At 41.0% G+C, this 25085-nt stretch overlaps 1 protein-coding gene and 1 pseudogene across 2 annotated transcripts in view; one reads left to right on the top strand and one right to left on the bottom strand.

Moving 5' to 3' along the window:
* The window catches only part of FOXO1 (forkhead box O1), a 110508-nt gene that overhangs the window by 48993 nt on the left and 36430 nt on the right, over positions 1–25085 (bottom strand). The gene's annotated exons all lie outside the window — the stretch shown is intronic.
* LOC101151764 (E3 ubiquitin-protein ligase RNF6-like) lies at positions 14022–16696 on the top strand (annotated as a pseudogene).

Genomic DNA, 25085 nt, shown 5'->3' on the forward strand with positions numbered 1-25085 from the left:
TCGTCTTTAAACATGCCGTGACAACAGGAGTCTAAACCAGACAACTCTGTATTTTTTTACCTATTTGTAAATATTACTGTCATCCCTAAAAAGTCTTATGTATAAGAATCACACACTAGATTAAGATGTTATTTTTTTCTAGACAGAGGCCAAAAGTGTATTCATTTAACATTATAGACAGTAAAACAGCTATATGTTAACATCCTTTCTAAAATTCAGTGGTTCCTATTTGACACAAACCCTTTCCTCTAGTTACCAGTCTCAGGAATGCAGATTTTGCTATGAATAATAATTTGTTAAACGCTATAGAAACCTGGAATCTTTGTTTCCAGAATTTAAAAACTGGTACATATTTGATTTACTGATTCACTAAAAATAAAATAAAATTAGTGATGTTCTTCATCATTTACTTTTAAAAACCTGATATATATCATATATATGTATATGTTGACATATATAAAATACATATAAATATATATTTTTAGTCAATGGTCATCCAGTCCTCATTTTTGGTCACCAAAACCACACACTGTGTGGGCAACTCTATAATAAAACACAGTTACTAACAAATGTTTATAGGAGTAAATAAATAGAAAAATAAAATTCTTAAAATTCACTGCTCAACCATATCATTTTTTTTTCCTGATCAAGGAAAATTCCAGGATATTTTGAGAGAATTCCAGAGTACCTGGAGATGCTCTGTTACAATACTAAGCACTCCAGCGCTCACAGTTGGTGCTTAAAACTTCAACCTAACAGTATTACTGTCAGCATCACACACACACATTTCCTACTCGATAGCTCCCTACTCTCAAAAAGAAATGATGGGGACATGGCTCCCACTTCTCCAGCCTTAACTCCAATCACACGAATCCAACCACACTGTACTTCTCAATTCCTCCCCCTTTGTCCAGGCTGCTCCTCCTGCTGAATCTCCTCTCAATCTGGCCCAAAAATACAGCCTCAGCCTGTTGAAATTCTACCTAAACTACAGTGCTCATCATAGGTGTGCGCTCTGTTTTTTCCTGGTTCCAACCCAATGGTGACCTTTTCTAGCCCCTAAACCCCCAAGGTACTCCCTTTTCCACCTCTCTAGTCAGTTGCCAGCAGTACGTATGAATCAGTAGCTACGTAAGCCCTGAACCTGCTTGGAGGTGTGGAAAACTAGTGTGTGAAAGAAGGCCACAAATTATACCAGTAATGCTGCTGACACTAACCACTAAGAGATACCTCTTGATTATCAGCTGACAAGTATTGAAAAGTAGTAGGTATGAGCCTAATAATCTAGAAAACGTACATCGACCAAGTAATAATACAAATATCAACAAATCTGGGACGACAAAAAAAAATTATAACAATAATGTAGTGGAATTTACTGAAAGGCTTGTTCTACTTAACCAAAATACTGTAGAATAACAATTTTTCCAAATGTTATCTAGCAAGATAAAGCAAATGTAAAAATTGAAGCTCAAAATAACCTCCACCACTTTAGTGACCAAGGTGGTTTTAAACCTATCAAGTTGACAGTTTTCCAAACTGAGTTTCTATCACTCTTCAACACAGACTACACCATATCTCTCTCATCACCCAGAGCTATATAGCCTAAAACGGACTATTTCAGGGACCAGCAACATGGTTGGTTGGTTGGTTTCTTTCTTTCTTTCTTTCTTTAGAGATGGAGTCTCACTCTGTCACCCAGGCTGGAGTGCAGTGGTGCAATCTTAGCTCACTGCAACCTCTGCCTCCTGGATTCAAGTGATTCTCCTGTCTCAGCCTCCTGAGTAGCTGGGATTACAGGCACGTGCCACCACCACACCTGGCTAATTTTTGTATTTTTAGTAGAGATGGGGTTTCACCATGTTGGCCAGGCTGGCCTCAAACTCCTGACCTCAAGTGATCCGCCCACCTCGGCCTCCCAAAATGCCAGGATTCCAGGTGTAAGCCACCGCGCCCGGCCATGAAAAGGGGGTTTTAAGTGACAGCACAGCATGTTATTTTCTACGGTGGGGCTGGGGGAGAGGCAGGGTGCCAAAAGCGACTGAGGAGGGCTGTAAGAGTGATTGTCCATACTAGACACTACTTGCCAGATGTCAGCCCATCTCATGCCCCTCTGCTGTCCCTCCATCCTCCCCAAGTCATAGTGCAGCCTGCAGGTCCCTGCAACTCCCACATCCAACTTCCTCACTGCCATTCCTATCTCATCACATCCCTGACCCTGCTTTAAATTCCTCAGTAACTTCCTTTTTCTATCAGGTAAAGACCAAAGTCATCATGCAATGCTCTCAGATCTAACCCTGTCTGCCTCTGAAGCTTTGTCTCACCCTGCCTTTCCCTTCAGACTTTGTAGTTAGGCCCCCAAAAAATATTGTGCCACTTCACCCTTCCCAGAAAGCTCTCTATAAACCCGCACATCTGCCCAACTTCTCCCCACTCCTCAATCAAGACCAGACCCAGGTTTCTTCCAAGTGAGATCTCCCTATGTCTCCCACGTGGCTCTTCTATGCCTTGGTTGGGCCTCTGGTACAGAAGGCACAGTGCAACTCTGTTTACACATCTGTCTTCCAGACAAAAACCGGAGGGCATTGCAACCATGCTTCCTCGTGCTACACCCGGAGCGCCTAGCAAAATGCTGGGGACACAGCAAGGGGTCAAATGTCTATGTCAATCTTGCTTGGATGAACACTCCCAATCCTCTGAAGCAGAAAGCTGTCCATCCTAGGCAATAAATATAAGCACCAGAAAACCATCATTCTTCTTGGATACACTTTCAGGCTAGGGAATTGCTCCCCTACTAATTTCCCACTTGGGGTTTCTTCCTTCAACCATTTATTCCTAGAGTGCTTTACTACAAGTCAGGCACTGTACTAGGTGGGTGGGAGGGAAGGAGGGAAATAAAGTTATCGGGGAGCTTAAAGCCTATAGGGGAGATTCTATAACCCCAAACACAGCATTCGACAGTCATTACTCCACACTATTTAGTATTGTACACACAGGTAATACATCTCTATACACTCAATGTTTTTACTTAACCCCATTTGCCTACTAAAGTCATTCTGTCGCCTTGAGCCTACACCAACACAAAGGTGGGAATGGAGGTGCCAATAAATGAAACCTGTTATCTACAGATAAGAAATCAAACCTCAATAATAGTGGTAGAAAGAACTAAGGAGACGGGCTAGCCCAGTATCTTCATTTTACAGAACAAGGGGCCCATGACAGAAACAGGTTACATGAATTGCCTGGTCTTCCCCCAATTGGTACACTGCTGAAACAGATTTTGAACCCAGATCTCTTAAGTCTTGCCTCAATTCACGTACCCTTTTCTTGTCCCTTACCCAGCTGTTAGTAACATGTCTCTCATGGTGTGTTACATTCAGTCCACATCCATATGAAAAACTGAACTAGTGTTTCTTGGGGCAGAGGAAATGACAAAAGCCAAAGGCAATAAGACAGCACCATATAATCTCATAACCAAAAGCTACCCTCAGCTGCTAACATTTTTAGCATTTGTGGTAGGACAGAATTATTGGTCCCAATTCTTCACTCCCTGGTAATTGTATTTCTATGGCCTCTTGTCGGTAAAGTACACTTTCCTCCTTCTTGATTCAAGAGATGCTATGGCTAATGGGATGCTAGGGAATCTGATGCTGGCAGAGACTTGAAACATACTCATACAGTCAGGCTTGCCCTCTTGCACATGACACTACCATGAGAAGAACTTACCCTAGTCGCTCACCTTCCAGCCAAGGCCTCAAAGTGAGACACATGGAGTAGGCTGCTGCAGGGAATCTCATACATGTGAGCAAGAAATAAATACATACAGTTGCATGCCACTGAGACTTTTGGGGTTATTTGTTATGGAGCAAAAGCTAACTGATACAATGTGTTATCCTTCAAGTCAAAAATGCATATTTCTCCTTGTCTGTCACTAATGTAACCCCCTCAGAGTATTAGCTTGTTGTTAAAGTATCAATCACCTTATTCTTTTTCTATTTTACATTTTATTAATTTCTCCAGGCTATCTTTTTTTCAGATTCTCTTCAGAAAAGAACATTGTCTACAAATTGAAGTGTCATCTCCAAGGCTTTTCCTGATTCTTAAGGTAGGTATTATATAAGAGGGTGGCAACAAATGTTATCCTTTCAGTGTCACGTCACAAAATGCCTCCTTTTCCTTCAAAGCAGTAAAGTAAGATTTGTCATGATCATGGTTAATTTATTAAAGATAATTTTCAGCTCATATGATGGATCCTAGAGATGGGTGGGAAGGGGGTACGTGTATCTTCACTGCAGGTACTAAAGATTTTTAAAAGCTGTTTTAAAACCTTCAGCTGAAATAAATGTTAAAATACAATGACTTTTGGTATTTTTAATGGGCCTCCAAATCAGGGTAACTTTAAACAATGACATTCAATGTAAATGTCCTTCAATTGTGCCATTTTCCCATCCCAGCACACAGCTCAATGTCATTAAAACTACTCAAATTTAATTAATTATCGTTATCATTTGTAATTTTTGAAGCTCAGTAGACCTGAAATAAAATTACGTTTGGATGACAAAACATATTATGCAATAAAGTCATCTGGAGGGTAGAATACCAAACTGGGAGCCTACTGCTTCTTTTTTCTTCTGCTTGCCATGACAAGGTTAATTTGTTTGCTTTCTTTATTCTTCCTTCTGTTTTACAAAGGAGAGGCATACACTTACTTTGGAAAGGATGTAATTTTTTTATATCAGTCTACACTGTATTAATATGCCTAGAATGTGTATAGAATTATGCATGAGTATTTGTAAATGTAAGTCTGTTTACTCAAAACCATAGAAAATACAGGTTTCAGTGCATCCTTCTTTTGATGTCAAAGGAGTATGTGATTTTCTCAGGAAAATGAAGGCAAATTTCTTCAATTCTGGACTATAGATAATTAGAATTGACTATAAAAACAAGAGTTAAACATGTCTTCCTATTTTTGAACCAAGGCCAGTAGAATAGCACTGTCTTCAAGGAAAACTTTATTTGCATATATTCAAACTCACGCCTAAAGAAATTCTTCAGGGTGGGGGGAAAAAAAATTCCTCAAGGCCCAGGATTTTAACCTGGAGCCCATGGACAGAACTCAAGGGATTCATGACCTTGGATAGGAAAAAACACAATTTTATGAGCCGCTCATTAAAATTTAGCATTTCTTCCAATTACAAATGTAGGCAACACATCACAGTATTGGCAGTACCTGTGACTTTGACACCAACAGAAATCGGATGCCTTCACATTACAGTTGCTGTCAAAAACTCAAAATATTGTTTATTCATCTCCACCTCAAAATTATGGTGACCCGCCACTAAATATTATTTAATGTATTGATAAAGAAGCACATCTATTACCCTATGACAATTTTCACAACTGTATTCGACGTAACTGCTTTCCTTTGCAATCACATGTAATTTAATATTATGTACCCTGCAACACTGAGGACACGCTGCATCCACCTGCCACACCCTCACTCCTCAGCTGCCCATTTTTATTAACTAAGGACATCCGGGGTGCTTTTTGTGGAAGCATGAGCATACTGTACTGAGGGAAGGGAGAGGAGATAACAACCTATTTATATATGTCTATAACACTGAAATTTTAAAAAATGGTAATTATGATGAGGCATCTGTCTATTTGGCACCATCTAAAACCAGCAAGCAATAATTGTACAACAAGGGGGTGTTTAGTGTGTGAGGTTTAGGACATTGTGCCAGAAAACCTAAAGCATCCAAGTTGTAAAACATTGTAATAAGCAGGTAATCCTAGGCCCAGCGTCCAAGTTTCTGCCCTAACCTGTTCCTTATGATTATGATTTTAAAACATCCCAGTGTCAGCAGGTTCACCGTGAGTCAGACCTGAAATAATAAATGGCTTATTTTCCATCCTGATGGAGGAAATACATCATGGCTCATTGTGGCTCACTTAACTGAGGCTGTTTTTACAGGAAAATATAAAAATAACTAAGTCATTCTGCCTTACCATTTTTATTTTAAATTTTTTTTATTAACAAAGCTCTATACTACAATCCATTTTAAAAAGAAAAAGCATGTTTTCAATATAGGCTATAAAAACAATAGCTCACAAATATCTAGAAGGAAAAATAATATAAACTCAGAAAATTATGCTTGTAACCAACAAATACCCTGCTTTGCCAAGATAACCAATTAAATGCATTCACTACATCAAGATAAACTGCTGCTTATTTAAATGGTCAACCACGTGGTAATGCTGTTAAAAGACAGCCAAAATCTTCTACCAGTATTCATTAAGCTTGCCAGGCCTTAAAAACCACATGTATCTATACACATACATCTACATAAATTCCAGAATGCAAAGTCTTACTTGTTGCAAACTCTCAGCTGAACATGAGGAGAAAAGTTGTATCTTCATCAAAAATAAATGCTTATTCAGTGGCATCAATACTGCACATAGGCTGTAAAACTCATCGTGACTGAGGATAAAATGAGTGAGCAATATATTCTCAGAACAATGAGTCTTGTTCTATCCTGTTACATAAACAAGTTCTATGTGACCTCACGGCTTTTAGATATGATTTATGACACCATGTCAGAATGCAATCTTATTTGTTACCCAAAACTGTGCTAGAGTGCCACCCCTATGGTGGGTTCAGACATTATTTAAAACAAACAAATAAACAAACTTAAGACAGCACCACTGTAACCAATACAAGGTTACTAGGTACACACAGTGTATATTTCAGGATATGACCAATAAATTTAGAATCATATATAAGGTCCTCAGTGTGTAATACAAATTTGAAGATAAAAATATTCATCGCTTCTGCTGATTTCGTACATTAAAACAGTTACGCCATAATTCTATCCCATCTCCTTGAAACAGTGATGCAGAGGGGAACCCTGCTAGAGGGGTTCGCATGGACTTAAATGCCCATTCCCTCCTCACTTGACTCTTCTTGTGCCCCTAAACATGGATGGCATGATAGGGAAAGAACACATCTAAAACACACGGAAGCTGTGTTTGGGAGAGAGGACGGTGCTCAGCACTCTCTCACGAGCCCTGTTATTTCCCTCCTCCCATCACAGCTACAGCACTGTCAACAGTAAAATGTAAAAACCCTAAGACCTAGGCTGGGCACAGTGGCTCACGCCTGTAAATCCCAGCACAGTGGGAGGCCAAGTTGAGTGGATCACTTGAGCCCAGGAGTTCAAAACTACCCTGGGCAACACGGCAAAACCCCGTCTCTACTGAAAATACAAAAAATGAGCCATGTGTGGTGGTGCATGCCTTTAGTCTCAGCCACTGAGGAGGCTGAGGTGGGAGGTTTGTTTGAGCCCAGGAGGCGGGGGTTGAGCCAAGATCACGCCACTGCACTCCAGCGTGGGAGACACAGTGAAACCGTCTCAATAAATAAATAAACAAACAAATAAAAATAAAAATAAAAACTCTACTAGAGGGCTAGGTTTTGCCCTGCCTTTTTACAGGCCTACTGAAAACAAGGTCAGTAGACTGAAAGGGCCAGCAGAAAACACAGTGACTCAAGGGTTACAGTTATCCATCTTCCATTTATCAGCTGTCATGCCATAGAGACCTTGGATCTCCCCAACAAAATCCAGGCTTCCCCACCTCTCCTACAGGGTTCTAGAAAGCTCAAATGGACAGAGCACAGCAGGCAGACAGTATATCACAGACACAGCTACGAAGATAAAGTGCCATGTATGATGGAAAAAATGTTACAGGGTCTCCATGAAATTATCAGGATGACACCTCAGGTTTTTAACCTAAGAAAACAGAAGAGACTTGTGTGTGTGTTACACATATGTACGTACACACACACGTGCGTGCACAAGCATGCCTAAGGAGATTTCTTTCAAAAAGAAGGCTGGCCCAACAATTTCAGTGGCCAAGAAATTTTATCATCCCAGGCACAACATTTCTTGTTTGCTTGATGTCAATTCCATGTACAGTAGTCCTTCCCTGAGCTTTCACTTCCCGCCTTTTTGAGTTACCTGCAGTACAACACAGTAAGATATTTTGAGAGAGAGAAACCACATTCATCTATCTTTTATTACAGTATACTGTTATTATTGGTCTGTTTTATTATTAGTTATTGTTGTTAATCTCTTACTCTGCCTAATGTATAACTATCATAAGTATGTAGGTATAGGGAAAAATGTAGTATACACAGGGTCTGATACTATCCAGTTTCAGGCACTCACTGTGGGTCCTGGAACTATCTCCCTCCTATAAAGGAGGACTACTGTGTATCGGTTTATCTACAATTTTAATGGCAATGTTTTAAAAGAGGAATGACCCACAAACTCCACTTTCCCTGCCCTCGTATTCCTTTCACGAGCAAAACAGAGGTGAAGAATTAAACTTTAATCAGCCACAATTTGAAGAAGGCTGTAAGATGATCTCCAGTATTTGAACCTTGAAATCTGGGTAAAAAAGAACACCTCATGCCTGTAAACCCTATCTCTCCATCAGGATTATCACTTGGTCAATAAGAGATAGCAAAGTCAAAAGTGTCCTCTTTTTGGAGGTGGTGTGTGTGTTGGAGGGCAGGGTCTCTGTGAGAACGGCTATAAGTAAAAGAGATACGGTGAAAGGTCACTAGTCTGTCATCTCTCTCTTCCTGAGGCACATAAGGATGTGACATAGTTACATGTGGTTTGCAAGAGGGCTCCTCCCTTTATAATCTGCTTCTCCGACACCCCTAATCTAAATCAATTTTTATTTTCAGTTTGGTGTTTAAAAAAAAAAAAAAGTTACCACACAGAAAGGACTTTAAGTCTGAAATGTTAATCACATCAAAGTCTGGAACTTCAAAGTTGCAGTTCCCACACCAAGAGCAGCTCCGGTCCCCATCTGCAGTTTGAGTGTTAATCTAGATGGTAGTCTCTCCGATTTAAGACCTTGTTTTATGTGTACAGGGAGTGTGGCCAAGTCACAGGCGCTACGAATTTGAATTTCCTGACTCTCACTTGGTTTAGTGGATGATTACGGCGTCAGCATGTGCATTTGAAACAGGTCCCCAAAGAGGAAGCACATTCAGGTCACTTGAACAAACACAAGCGTGAGCCACACCAGAGCCCTCCAGCTGACTGCCTAGCAGCAGTTACACAGTCTCCCATCAGGACCCTGTGACCAGAACTACCAGGCAGCTTTCATGGAACTGAAGTTGGATCCTCACGGCTGGTACCATTAAATAGCTTGTTTCTCTAAGAGCCTGTGAAGAGCTTTAACAGACAGAAGAAAGTAAATCAGACCTCTCTTTAAAGAGAAAAAATAAAGGGTGAAAAAACTAGCACTCAAGCCGGTATTTTAACTACTGGCAGTTGCCTTTCTTCTACCATGCAACACAGTGGTTTCCAAAGGTATTTTCCAGAAGTTCTGGTTCCTGATTTCAGTGGCTACTCTATTTCAGGAATAAGGACAAAACTCAATACAGAGACAAATGTTGGAAAAGTCCCAGGGAACTAACCTGGCACCAGCAGTTCTGTGCAAGTCCACCCGGCCAGGCCAGGATGCATCTAAAAGCCAAACAGTTTGCTGTGTGCTTGCTTCTCATCGTCTTCGTCTCCTCTAGCAGCTGGAAATTTTAAAGCTAGGTATGTTTAACCACCAGGAAACATGCTGACCATGAGCTCAGTCCTCTTCAGAAAGTCAAGAACACTGCAGGGAATAGGACCTCTTTTCAAAGTGTGATTCTGCAACACAATGGCACCATATTTAATTCATCTGAACATTCTACTTAGCAAGAGGGACCTACAGGACTCAAGGTCACTGGAGTTGCAATCAGCCTGAAAACATGGTCAATGACGTTTCATTTTGTAAAGAGGAAAACTAAGGAACTGAGGGGACAGCAAATCTTCACATAGAAGATTTTGTTACTGAGAACAACGCCAGCAACTTTCTCACAGTGCACAGTGGAAGATCTCTTGGCCCTGCAGAGAAGAAAGCACAAGGATGGTGATGCTCCCCTTATCTGGTGGCCAGCCTTCCAACCCCTCAGCCTCTGAAACACTTAAGACTATTTAAACAAACGTGAACCAGAAAGTCAGGGCTAAAAGAAAACAATAAAAGCCAAGTGCTAATCCACAGAACTACAGAGCACAGAGATCCTCTCAAATCCTCATCCAGGGCCCGCTGGATTTAAACTGTGTATAAAATAAGGCCAGTTACTTAACACACTTTGTTATAAAGTTTCTCCTGAAAGGCTCATCCCTTCCTAGCTTGAAAACCACGCTGAAGTAGCTAGGAGGCAAATCAATGTACACAGTAAGAGGAGGTCTTTGCCAAGCTCCAGAAGACATGGCATAGGTGGGTATGCAAAAAACCAGAAGTTCCCAATGATCACTCCCATCACTCCAGTAAGGCAGAAAAGCACACAGTGAATGCAGAGGTAGATAAAATGCACATTCATGCAGCAAACAACCGCTGAGCACCTACCACCGTGTGGGTTCAAGATAATGAACAAAACAGAGGATGCTTGTCCTTGTGGAGCCTCTGCTCTATGGTGGGGGAGATGGACAAGAATACACACTGGGGGTAGGTGGCAACAAGTGCTACGAGAAATAAAGCAGAGGGGGCCAGACGCAGTGGCTCACGCCTGTAACCCTAGCACTTTGGGAGGCGGAGGCAGGCGGATCACCTGAGGTCAGGAGTTGGAGACCAGACTGGCCAACATGGTGAAACCCCATCTCTACTAAAAATACAATTTAGCCGGACATGGTGGTGCGCGCCTGTAATCCCAGCTACTTGGGAAGCTGAGGCAGAACTGCTTGAACCCAGGAGGTGGAGGGTGCAGTGAGCCAAGATCGCACCACTGCACTCTGGGCGACAGAGTGAGACTCCATCTCAAATACATACATACATACGTACATACATACATACATACACACATACATAGAGCAGAGGGGATGGTGCATGGCATATACCGGGCATGTGGGGAGGCTGTGATCACCAACAATGAGGTCAAGGAAGATTGCTTTGAAAAGGTGACATCTGAGTGAGCGAGGTGAGGTGAAGGAAGTAGCCAGACAGACACCTGGGGAAGAGTGTTCCAAAGAGAGGCAAGGGATGGTGCCAAAGCCCCGAGGCAGAAGGATGCATGGCGTGAAAAGAGGCCAAGTGACCAGAGAGACATGAAAGAGAGGAAAATGACGTCAGGAGGGCTGGGCTGTAACAAAGAGCCTTGCAGGCTGCTGCGAGAACCTCAGCTTTCATGCTGAGGGAGGTAGGCAGCCAGGGCAAGTTTGGAGCGGAGGATCCGTCTAGCCTTGCTGAGTACAGGCTGCAAGAGAAGAAAGGACAGAAGCAAGAAAAGCAGTTAGGAGACAGAGCAACCAACCTGCAGAGAAACTACAGGGGCTTGAACCAGACATAGAAGTGGAAGGGGTAAGAAGTAAAGGAACCTGGATATATTTTGAAGATAAAGATGACAGCACTGCTGATAAACCAGATGTGAGATAGGAAGGGAAAGGAAAAACGCCTTCTTCCTAAATCTGAAAGAGCTTTAGTTACTTGGAATATTTATTCAAAATGAAAAACAAGTATCTTTAGCTGAGACAAGAATATCTGGGAATGATAGTAAGGAGGGTTTTTTTAAATGAAAAAAAATTAAAACGCAAAAAAAGAACATTGCACACCCTGGCACACAACAAAAAATTATGTCAGAGAGCGCTGCAAAGGGACTAATGTTTAAAGATGTATGAAGGACAGAGAAAAAATCTGAAAGACAAGAACTAAAACAGGTACTCTGAAAAGTTCTGTAAAGGAAATGAGTCTGAAGGATGAGACGATGCTCATCTAATGAACAAGACAGGAAAAAGGATTTCAGAAGAAGAGGGACCATGGAGGGCCAAACGCATGTGGAGAAGAATGAGAAGCCCATCGGTAAACTCACAGGCAGCATCAGCGGGAGTGGCCTGAAAAGGCCATGATGAGCGATTTTATTTATTGCTGGAGGTATCAGAAGCTACTATAGGGCAGAATAAGACTGAAATACAAGAGGGAGACGAAGTTGTGTTTCTCTGCTTAGGACAGAGTTGATCTGTGAGGCTGCATGCAAGGGGTGTGGAGGGAAGAAGGCAGAATAAAATTAAGACCTGAAGCAGACCAAGGAATGAAAAGAAAAACTGACACTACATGGCAGTCTAGATCCGGAGCCAGAGCAAAAGGAACAGATGGAGAAAGGAGCAAGGAACCAGGAAACAACGCTCTACTGCAACTCACTTCCAGTGAGCTTCTCGGGGCTCCTTTTTCAATGGAAAGCCCTCATGCTTTAGAATCTTTATGCTAACATGTGAATACATACAAAACCTGCCCACACCCGCCCTACTGGATCCAAGTCACTCGAAATAGAAATAACTGAACAGATATGTTTAAATACAATACCAAAGTATTAATTTCTGCATGAATTTCTAATGGGATAACAGAAGAGAAATGACAGTTTAGGGAACAATCTATCCTTGACCAATAACAAAGGTGAAAGGCCAGGCACGGTGGCTCACGCCTGTAATCCCAGCACTTTGGGAGGCCAAGGCAGACAGATCACCTGAGGTCAGGAGTTCGAGACCAGCCTGACCAACATGGAGAAGACCCGCCTCTACTAAAAATACAAAATTAGCCGGACGTGGTGGCGCATGCCTGTAATCCCAGCTACTTGGGAGGCTGAGGCAGGAGAATCGCTTGAACCCAGGAGGCGAAGGTTGTGGTCACGCCACTGTACTCCAGCCTGGGCAACAAGAGCAAAACTCCGTCTCAAAAAAAAAAAAAAGAAAGGTGAAAGGTTACTAAGAATGTTTACTACTAAAAGAGAGAAGGGTGGGAAATCATATCAGAACTCACATTCTTGTGACCAGGTAATATGTCCCCAGCATCTAGGAGCCAGAAAAGGAACTCAGTCTCATCTAATAGACATACAGAGCCACAGTACACAAGCCTTAATAGGTCAGCACTCCTCTCCTAACTATATTTGGGTGAAGGAACAGGTGGATAGAAGGAATACCAAACATGTTGGGGGGAAAAAAATGACCTGAAAATAGGAAAAAAGATGTAAGTAACAATGTTGAACAATAAATAAGAAGGCAAAAACTAACATGATATTTCCTTTTTAATTTCAGAGATTCCTAACCAATGAAAGCATTAAGTGTTCTGTACATTGTTTGTAATACAACAAATGAGATGTATCACACTGGAAATTCTCTGAAGACAAGGAAAAGCTCCAGAGTGCAAGCCTCAGGTGATCAGAAACAAGAAATGGAGAAGTCCAGATCCCACACATACCTCAGGCCTGATGCATTCACTGGCAAAACAGAAATCAACATGTGACACGCTTGCCAAAATCACATCATCTGCCGTTCTAGATATTTCTTCTAGCGTACTGCAAGACCTGAAAACTTCTTATTTTTTTTTGGTGAGACACGGTCCCAGCTCTGTCACCCAGGCTGGAGTGCAGTGGCGCAATCTCAGCTCACTGCAACCCCGCCTCCCAGGCTCAAGTGATCCTCCCACCTCAGCATCCAGAGTAGCTGGGACAACAGGCATACGCCACACACCCTGCTAATTTTTGTAGAGAAGGGGTTTCACCATGTTGCCCAGGCTGGTTTCAAACTCCTGGACTCAAGAGATCCACCCATCTCACCCTACACTCCCCTCCAAGAGCTGGGATTATAGGCATGAGCCATGACACCTGGCCCTGAAAACTTTAAATATACATGTAGAATACCACCAATTCATACTAAAATACCCACTCATCTTTCTTCTTCCAGGCTCCCAAGAGCTGTTCCACAGAACGGGATTGTATTCTGGTGGATGATTTGGCTAAGCCAAGTGATGAGGGCAGAGAGGACAATAATTGTTATTTTACTGAACAGCAGAGTTATGAAACCAAGAACAGTACAGTAGTTAAAACTAAGAACCCTGAAGACCAACAGGCCTGGATTTGAGTTGGGAAGAGATGGACAGCTCTCCAAAAAGGCACAATTGAAGGATGGATACCATGGCATATGTTAAAAGCATGTTGAAAGGAAAATAAGAAAGCCAGGAATCTCAGGATGAATCAGTCTAGATCTACATCAGATGGTGGTGGTGAAGAAACCTTATCTCAAGACTGTAATCGTTGTGAAAATGGGAGAAGATGGCAGCAAGAGCATCTCCACAGAGAAGAGGCCTGAGAACTCAATGATGAAGATTATCGGCTTATGAGAGGACCATAATCTTTTAGGCTCCCCTAGAGAAATAACATCAGAAGAACTGCAACAGTGGTTAGATGGGGTCAACAAACAACTAGCATCTCAGCCTGACTTGAGAAATGGAACAAACTGGCCGGGCACCGTGACTCATGCCTGTAATCCCAGCACTTTGGGAGGCTGAGTGGGTGGATCACGAGGTCTGGAGTTCAAGACCAGCCTGGCCAACATGGTGAAACCCCATCTCTACTAAACAGATATAAAAAATTAGCCGGGTGTGGTGGCGCATGCCTGTAATCCCTAATCCCAGCTACTCGGGAGGCTGAGGCAGGAGAATCGCTTGAATCTGGGAGGCGGAGTTTGCAGTGAGCCAAGATCGTGCCATTGCACTCCAGCCTAGGCAACAAGAGTGAAACTCCATCTCAAAAAAATAAAATAAAATAAAGAAATGGAACAAATTACAGAGACTCAGAAGTCCCCAGAGAAAGTTCAAAAGAATATTCTCTTCTAGCATAGCTGAACACCTTTCGGGGCACAGGAAATGCAACTCAAAGTGGACAAAATGGGAATCAAAATTGGAGAGCTGTGAGTCTAACAAACTCGAACAGTGGAGAGTTTCGGTTTGGTTTGGAAATCCACATAAATCATGAAAATAGAGGATCTGAAATTCATGGACATTATACAAACATTCCACTTTCAGATAGTAACAGAGATCATATTACAAATAGACAACAAAGGTCATCTAGTCCTGTGGCTAGGCGAACAAGAAGCCAAACCTCAGTGAATTTCAATGGTGGTAGTTCCAACATTCTAAGGACTAGGCTTGCTTCAAGGGTGAAAAATTCAGCTGAAGGATCTTTCTCAACAGTAGGAAGATTAAAAAATGGAACTGGGGGATCAGCTGGCATTCCCAGAGCTAGTGCTTCACGCACTAATTTCAGTAGTCACACAAACCAGTCGGGTGGCAGCTAACTCAGGCAAAGGGAGGCACAACAGTTTAAAGCAGCACATGTTTGGGGAAATGGGGCTAGATGTAATGTTACAGTGAGAAATACAAACCAAAGATTAGGGCCAATAAGATCTACTATAAGTAGCCAAAGCTGTTCACCAATTCAGAGACACAGTGGCACTGTTTGTCATAATTCACAAAGGGAAAGTAGACCAGTACAGCAAACCACTAGAAGATCTGTCAGGAGGAGAGGTATAACTCAAGTCTTTTTAGAGCAAGATAGAGAACACAGAGGTACTGCATATACCCCATTCTCTAATTCAAGACTTATGTCAAGAATAACAGTAGAAGAAGAATCCAGCAGATCCTCAACTGCTGTACTACGACATCCAACAATCACACTGGACCTTCAAGTGAGAAGGATCCATCCCGGAGAAAATAGAGATCAGGACAGTATTGCAAACAGAACTCATCCAGAGTAGGGCTAACAGAACATACAGTCACTATTCAAAGCAACAGTGGGGGCTTCTGCCGAATCATTTCTCGTTTAGAGCGGTCACGTATTCAAACCTATGTTAGTACCATAATTCTTCCTAGGATTTCTGAGAATGAGCTTGTTGAGCCATCATCAGTGGCTCTTCGGTCAATCTTAAGGCAGATTATGACTGGGTCTGGAGAATCTAGTACTCTAAGGGAGGGTTCAACCACTAGAGAGAAGCTCTGGTTCTCCAAGTCAGAGCTTCAAAGAAATGGTCAGCATTTACCAGAGATGCACTGAGAACTGAGTAACTTAGGTACAGTTACTGACAGCAGCCAGCACAGGGAAGGTTCCTCTCGGGACAGGCAGGCCCAAGGAGACAGCACTGAAATGCATGGTGTAAATGAGACCACCCAGCCTCATACCTGAAACAGTGACAACAGAGGTAGCATGTAGTTGCAAAATTCAAATGATTTAGTCAAACTGGAACACTACCTATTCTTCCCCTTGCTTTTTTTTTTTTTTTTTTTTGAGATGGAGTCTCACTCAGCCACCCAGGCTGGAGTGCAGTGGTGCGATCTTGGCTCACTGCAATCACCGTCTCCCGGGTTCAAGCTATTCTCCCATCTCAGCCTCCCGAGTAGCTGGGATTACAGGAACTCGCCATCATGCCTGGCTGATCTTTGTATTTTAGTAGACATGGGGTTTCACCATGTTGGCCAGGCTGGTCTTCAACTCCTGACCTCGGGTGATCCGCCTGCCTCGGCCTCCCAAAGTGCTAGGATTACAGGCAAGAGCCACCACGCCCGCCTGAATACATGATTTAACCAAAGAGCAGACTGACAATCTTTCCACCCAGCGCTAGAGCATAACAGTATTGATAGCGAACCAGGTAAAATCTGTAGTGTTTGTATCAGTGACCACATAACTGGAAACAAGCTCAGGCAATTACCTTGCAGGCATGAATTTCATATTCATTGTACTGACCGATGGCTCTCAGAGAATTTCACTTGTCCGATCTGTCAGCAGCCTGTTTTAGGGTCCAACATAGCAAACAATGGGTAAAAGTGATGGGATCTACTCAAATATTGTATTTTAGTAGAACTGAATGTTCAAGCATTGTTTTGCTGAGTTACTTGTGATGAGCTAACTAGGATGAAAAATAACAGATTATATATAGTTTGAACTATTTTTGCGTGCTTTTTAAAACTTGTTATAAAGAGGAAATTTATATAACATTTAAAATACAAACATTAAATTATCCAGAAACACAAAATAATTAACATTGCTAGAACCAAATAACCTCTAAAATGTTTTTATTTTGGTAATTTTGTCATGCTAAGCACTTTTGTATCCGCACAATTCAACAGGTTAAAAACCAATCTTCTTTTCCTTAATAGCACAGCAGACTTTACTTTCAAGTTTCATAGGCTTAGTACTTATGTCTAGACATTTCTATCTAAATAAGCTTTTCATTAACTTTTTACGAATAATACCTTTTCATGAAAGAGTATTTGGCTGAATGTGTGTTATACATGTTATTTGAAATGTTAAATTTAATATACAGCATACCATATATGTATAGGTATATAATTTTAAGGTTAAAATATTCAGTGTACAAGTTTGGTTCTTATTTAAGCTTTTGGGCTAATACTGCATATGGCACAATGTTTAATACTGGCAAGATCATCTCAGAGAGAAAGGGGATTCGGATATAATTTTAATATAGAGATAATTTACTGAAACATCTCTGACAATGTGACTTATTAGAAAGCAAGCAATATATAATACTGAACAAGTATTTATTCAGTAATGGAAAATTTAGGACATACAGGTTATTTAACTTGTATTCAGCCTTTCTGTAACTTTTTTGAAAGTGCAAACAATTCTTTGGATTATTAAATAAGGTATACAATATGCATGGTTTCTCAAATTTAGTGTTAAAATCTAAAAAAAAGTCTATAAAGAATCGATTGCATAGATAATACTTTAAGTTCACTTGGAGGCTAAATATTTCCAATGAAAAAAAAAACCTTTAAGAGAATGCAGTTTATATAAACACAAAGTATGCACTGATGATCTATTTCTACCAATAAACATTAAAACAAACAAACAAAAAAATCTCAGATTTCACAACTGTAGGAAGAGCTAGACTTACAGAGATGTTTATTTAACCACCACCACTACCTTCAGGTGAACTGGCTGCATCTCCATAACATTCTGAGACATCAACTTTGAAATGATAGCTCACTGAAGGAGTTTCTTTTCTAGCAAAAGGCAAATCTGTCTTTCCCAAGCCAAAGAAAATCCAAACAAAAATCACCAAGCCTCCTGCCTGCTTGACATAATTCCACCATTGCCTGAGCCTGTGCAAAATGGGGCCAATAATGACTTGCTTCAGGCTTGTCATGATGAGATAGTACACAGAAAACACACAGCTCTATGCCTGGCATAACATGGTTTTTCAAAGTTAAACTATTTTTTATCATTATTCCTCAGATTCCAATCCCCTAAAAATTATTTTCCAAGTTTACACCTATTTTGCTCATTCCCTAAGGATCACTATAAGTAAGCGTGGATGAAGAAGACTGTCCTGCTCTGTAAGTAAGAAACAACTCCAGACAAGAGATTCCTTAAGGTATTATCTGCTTCCAGGGTGTGATTCAAAGGTTTAAGCCCATGCCAATCATTTTATGACTGCAAGTCTGCTATGGCAACACACTTATACAGCCAAATTCTCAGCAGAATCAATTCCTTTTATCAAAGGTACCATTAAATCAAAACAAAACCACCTGATTTGCATTTATTCACCTTTCTCTAAGTTATCCAATGGGAATGTTTAAAAAAAAAAAAAGGAATACAGTTAAAGGGGAAAGAAAAACAAAACTGGCTTCTAAAAAATAACACAGCCATTATATTGAGATGCATTTCGCTCCAGGCCATAAAACATTTATCCCTTGGTAAGGCTGCTCTATGAACAAAGGCTTTTTTTTTTCAAAAGTGACAGGGGGGTCCGTGTGGGGCATTAGTTATTACTGTTGCTGACTATTATGAAAATCAACTTTTTTCCTCTGCATTTACGTCTGTGTGTATCACACGACAACCCAGAAGACAGATCGGTAAACTTGCCAACAAGAAGAAATAAAATAAGCAATAAAATCAACAAAAGAATTAAATTACACTGACAAGTTAGAATGCTGGGTTTAAAAATCAACATAAAATTGGAAGTTCAACAGTTTTTTTTCTTTTTAATGGGGAAATGTGTTTGGAGGCAGGCACAGAAATGTTTGCTGACTGTGTCATATGAACCACTGTAAGTGACAAAAAGGTGTGGTAGTCTTAGGCTGCATTAACAAATGTACAATTTCCAGATCACAGGAAATTAAAGTCTCACTACACTCAAAACTGGCCACACTATATCTGGAGAACTAGATGAGTTCTTTATTAACACACTTTAAGAAGGACATTGATAAATCAGAGCGCATCCCATAATGAGAAAGGGGTCCAGTTCTGGGGACCATGGTCAAGAAGTTCCCCAGGCCAAGCATGGTGGCTCACGCCTGTAATCCCAACACTTTGGGAAGCTGAGACAGGAGGAGTTTGAGACCAGCCTGGGCAACAAAGTGAGACACCATCTCTTAAAAAGAAAAAAAAAATTTTTTTTTTTTTTTTTTTTTTAATTAGCCAGGCACGGTGGCACATGCCTGTAGTCCCAGCTACTTGGGAAGCTGAGGTGGGAGGATGGCTTGAGCCCAGGAGTTTGAGGCTGTAATGAGCTGTGATCAAACCACTGCTCTTCAGCCTGGGTGACAGCATGAGATTGTCTCAATAAATAAAAATAAGAAATAAAAGACTCCTAATCTCTGGAGATAAACAAAGCCTAGATGACCCTCTGCAGAAGAAGCCAAAAGGAGATATGTGGCCTAATCCCAATTCTAAGATTTCATGCACCTGGGGACTATTATCATCCCATAGCCTGATAGTACCACCAACAGAAAACAGGCCAGGAATGTGATCAAAGCTGTTAAAAACTAATACTGCTTTAAAAAAAAAAAAAAGATCACTCAGGACATTCCTAAGAGCAAAGAGAAATACGTTACTACAGGAGTTTCATGAAAACTTACCCAGAAATTGCAGCAATGCTTTGCTTTATAACATCTAAAAATTGTGCTTGCCTATCTCACCCAATCACTTATAACATGCGTTGTAAGTGATCAGTTCTGATTCATACCACATGATAAGAACAGCACTCTGACTAAAGGGGGTGGGGTGGGAACCCCAGGGCCAGAGCACTCATCTCATCATAAATTAAATGGTGGCTAGCCAGGCAACTTGGCGGGGGGAGGTGACAGATGACACTGCATAGGAATTTAATACTTTTTAAAGTTTATCAAGTCCACTCAAATTATTTTTTTGGAAATTTTGAGAGTATATGGAACCAACCACTCCCCCAACCTGGAATCATTTTTGGTAAGCATGTAATGGAACATGGAATTACAATTTTCAAGGAGAGTATTTCGAGTAATGAAAATAACTGTCTCACTGGGAATTATGCATATAGTTTTTTATGTATATAACACAGAATATTTCTGGAAATCCATCAGATAGAAAATTTAACAATATACATTGCAATATTAAAATCTGTTTTCTACAGCTCTTTGCCAACCAATCATAAAACATGGTTTTGGATGCTAGGTAAAAGTAACAAAAAGTCTAGTAATATATAAAGTTTTGATTGGATAAATGTAAGTCAGTAGAAATGAAAGTACTTTTTATTGTGAGAGATTAAGTGGATTATTAGTGAAGACAAAAGTGCCTAACGCTTTAATGCAATGGAAGTACCACACTCAGTTGAGAAAAACACAAATTAACATATTATGTTAATCTGGATTCAAAGTGGGGAAAAAAGAGGAAATAAAAGCATTATCTAACTACCACAAATGTGGCATGTTGATAATTTATTGTGACCTAGAATATGACATGCACAAATATACTAATGATTAAGTATAAATTCATCATCCAAAAACTCTAACTCAAGGGTCTCTTTCTCCACCTAAAGAAAATAAACATAAATATGGGTATCAACAATTTTATACTGCTTGTGGTCTCCAATGCTGATGGATTACTGTTCAGCAAATCCAGCAAATTCTAAGTACTGCTCAGTGTAAGTGTCCACAACTTCCCACTGTTAACACTCAAGACAGCAAGAGCAGAAAATTCGTATGTGGCCCGGTAGAAAATTCTGCTATAAAACAGAGGTTTTTTTTACAATAATCCGTTATTAGCTTAGACTCAATTACAAAGAGAGTCTAGGCTGCTCTGCCTTTGGAGTAGTCATTCTTTATTCCTTTATTTTAATAAACTTGCTTTCACTTTAAAAAAAAAAAAAAGTTTAATTTTCCACAGGGTGGGAATGTGATTATATGATCCTGTAATTTTACATAAGGCAATAAGCACTCTAAAATATTTTAGGTATAAGTTAGAGGAAAACATGGCATATGATAGGTAATGACTTTCCTCTTACCATGTGAAAGCAGGCCTTGGCACACACATTTTCAAAAGCAATCCAAGGCAGTACAGTTTATCAATCCTACTTTATAGATTCTTAAATTCAAACAAAAGAGTTTTAAATTATGAACCAGGTCCCTGACCAGGGACCAGGATAAAGTCGTCTTTGTCTTCACTACATTTTATTTTATCTTATTTTATTTATTTTTTGAGTCAAGGTCTTGCTATGTTGCCCAGGCTGGTCATGAACTCCTGGATCAAGCCAACTTCCCACCTCAGCCTCCCAAAGTGCTGGGATTACAGGTGTGAACCACCATGCCCAGCCTTACTTTTTATTTAAAACCTAAGGCTATTTAAGAAAACATCTAATATATGACATATTCTATTTAAATAGAACAACAGAATAACAAATCCTAGCCAGCACACATTCTGGTAACAGGATATATTTTTAACTAATTCCACTTCTCAAAACATTGTAAAAGCTTAAAAGGATTCAATATTCACAAGTCTCCTGACAAAGCAACCAAGTAAGGCACTGATATCAGGCAGTTGTGATGTTTTAAAATAAGTGATAAACAGTTTACAACACTGAAAGCCTAATGACTTCTAAAGCTGTCCTGCTGGTGAGACAGCTCATGCCCCACACTGAAATGTTCTCTACTCAGACTTCATAAAAGAAAGTATAGATGCATTTTTGCATTCCAGAGGTTACTGCATGTTACTAAACATGCCTAAATTTTCTTTCCTATATAGAAGATTCAGAGGTAACTCCTTGTACTTGATAAACTGTTAACACACCTACAGAAATGATAACTAGACTACATAACAAAGTTGGTAAGTTCCACCAATACCTCCCCTTTCAAAACCCGTCCTTAAAGTGAACGTCTCCATATGCTCTCTCATTGGGGAAAGATGCCTAGTTTCACTTGCAAAGACACTGGCCCATGAACTTCCCTAAACTAGGTCCATCAGACACTGCCCCGATGATACCAATCTCAATTCCTTAAAGCTAGAGAACAAACATTCCTCCATCTAAAGCTATGAACAAGTACCCAAGGGTGACTTTATTGGCAACTGCCCTACATGCACTGAATTTCAATCTGGCCACTGGGTCCCAAACTCCTAAAATTTCACAACCTTTTTCTAAGTAGTTACCATCAGGGCTATCACAGTGTGCAGAAAGAAGAAATGTATGCATAACAATTCCTGGACATAAAACAGCCCTTTCCCAGTTTTATCTTTAAACCTCCCTGCTCTTTATTTAATTTTCCAGAACACAAGCATTAGAACACTGCAATCACCTTTGCTTCTTTTCCAGGTCCATCCCTATCCAAGCAATTTTACCAACAATTCCCCCAACCACGGCTTCCACCAACCTAAGCCTGTGGGAATCAGAGCACAAAGGCCACTGCCTCCAACTTCCTCCCCACCACCTGTATCCACCTCACTCACAACTGTTCATTTTTCCCAAACCCAGACAGATCACATTCACACACCTGCTAAAACCTCAAAACCCTTGGACACTATAAAAATAGTTGGTCTGGCTTCTTCCAAGGTGTCAATGGCATGAAAGACTGAGAAATGCTGAGGAAATGTTCAAAGCAAAGGTAACTCAAGAAAGGTAATGCTCAAATGCACTGTATAACCCTGTACTGGATTCTGTATGAGGAGGAAAATGTCCTTGCTATTAAGGAGATTATTAGGAAACTGACAAAACTGGAACATGAAATAAAAAATACTGTATTAACAATAACTTTCCTGGCCAAGCGTGGTGGCTCATGCCTGTAATCCCAGCACTTTGGGAGGCCAAAGTGGGCAGGTCATCTGAGGTCGGGAGTTTGAGACCAGCCTGGCCAGCATGGTGAAACCCCATCTCTACTAAAAATACCAAAATTAGCCAGGCGTGGTGGCGGGCGCCTGTAATCCCAGCTACTCGGGAAGCTGAGACAGGAGAATCGCTTGAACCTGGGAGGCAGAGGTTGCAGTGAGCCAAGATCGCGCCATTGCACTCCAGCCTGGGCAACAGAGTGATACTCCGGCTAAAAAAAAAAAAAAAAAACAAACAAACAACAGTAACTTTCCTGAATGTGAATGCTGTACTACAGATCCATAATAGACTATTCTTGTTCTCTGGAAATACACATTGAAGCATTAAGGAATACAGCAGCACCACTCATAAAAGCTACCCTTGACTGGGTTGGCAGGGGAACCGTGTGTGTGTGCACAAATCTATGTACCTACAAATACAGACATATACACATGTATACATATATACATACATAAAGGATGCAAGCAAATTATCAAAATGTCAAAAACTGGTGAATCTGGGTAATGGGTACATAAAAGTTTTTTTTTCTTCTTCAAACTTACCACTTGAAAAAATTACAAAATAAAAAATTTTTTTTAAAAAGCCCTTCTTGGGGGCAGGAGTAAACTTTTCAGGGTGATGAATAATGTTCATTCTCGAGCGTGGTGATGTTTCACAAGCACATCCATGTCAAAACTTACCAAACTGTACATTCTAAATATGTGCAGATTATACATCAGCTAATCCTCAAAAGAGCTGTTTACACACACACACACACACACACACACACACACACACACACACACACACACACACCCCGTGAGGGTTTCAGTCTTCCCAGGCACTCTCGCAACTTGTCTGGACAAACCTTGTCACTGTACAACCCCCTCATCCCTTTCTGCACTTTTCACCCTTCCCCTCCCCAGTCCCAAAGAACTCACCATGCTATCTGAGTACGTCCTCTTCAGCTTTTTTGTTCACGCTACTACCACTTCCTAGAAAATGTACAGTGGAATCGACTCATACGATCTAGACCCAAATCTCAGTTGCACCAAGCCACACTCTCAAAGCCAAGTTTCCTCATCTGTGAAATGGGGACATGGCCAACCTACTGACAGAAGCAGATGAGACCTGGCGGGAGGTAACAATGGTATAGAAGTACTTTGAAATAATACAAAACACTACTGGGAATCATTACCTTCACACATCCAAAGCCCTGCAGGCTCAGCCTTCCTCCCCAGGTTGTCCCCCAGGCACCTGCTCTGAAACAGACTCACCTCTCACTCCCCTGAATCAAACAGTAACTGTACTACTACAGACAAACTGTGAGACCACCTATGGCCTACCATGTATATTTTTACAAGTGCATCTCGGGAATAAAATACACTTACCCAAACTCCCCAAGAGCAGGACCTGTGGGTGTCCCACCTTTATGTGCCAGCCCAAAGCCTTGTTCATTCATCCTAAGACCTCAATACTTGAATTCAACAATGGATTGAACTAGGATTAGATCACAATGGTTGAAGAGGCCCAACCAACAAATGGCAATGAATAGTTAAAACAACATGACTTTTTTTTTTTTTAAGACAGAGTTTCACTCTTGTTGCCCAGGCTGGAATGCAGTGGTGCAATCTCGGCCCACTGCAACCTCCGCCTCCCGGGTTCAAGCTATTCTCCTGCCTCAGCCTCCCGAGTAGCTGGGATTATAGGCATGCGCCACCACGCCCAGCTAATTTTGTATTTTTAGTAGAGATGGGGTTTCTCCATGTTGGTCAGGCTGGTCTCGAACTCCCAACCTCAGGTGATCTGCCCGCCTCGGCCTCCCAAGGTGCTGGGATTACAGGCGTGAGCCACTGCACCCAGCCAAACAACATGACTTTTGAACTGCCTAAGATTTCACATCCTCTAGAGATATATCAAGTGCAGACTGACTATCCCTTATCCAAAATGATTGGAACCAGAAGCATTTTGGACTTTGGATTTTTTCAGATTTTGGAACATTTGCATTAAACTTAGCAGTTAAGCATCCCTAATCCAAAAATCCAAAACCCTCCACTGAGCATTTCCTTTGAGCATCATGTTGCCACTCAAGACGTTTCAGATTTTGGAGCATTTAGGATTTTCGATTTTCAGATTAGG

The sequence above is a fragment of the Gorilla gorilla genome, chromosome 14 (assembly GCF_029281585.2).
Source record: "Gorilla gorilla gorilla isolate KB3781 chromosome 14, NHGRI_mGorGor1-v2.1_pri, whole genome shotgun sequence".
Lineage (NCBI taxonomy): Eukaryota > Metazoa > Chordata > Mammalia > Primates > Hominidae > Gorilla > Gorilla gorilla.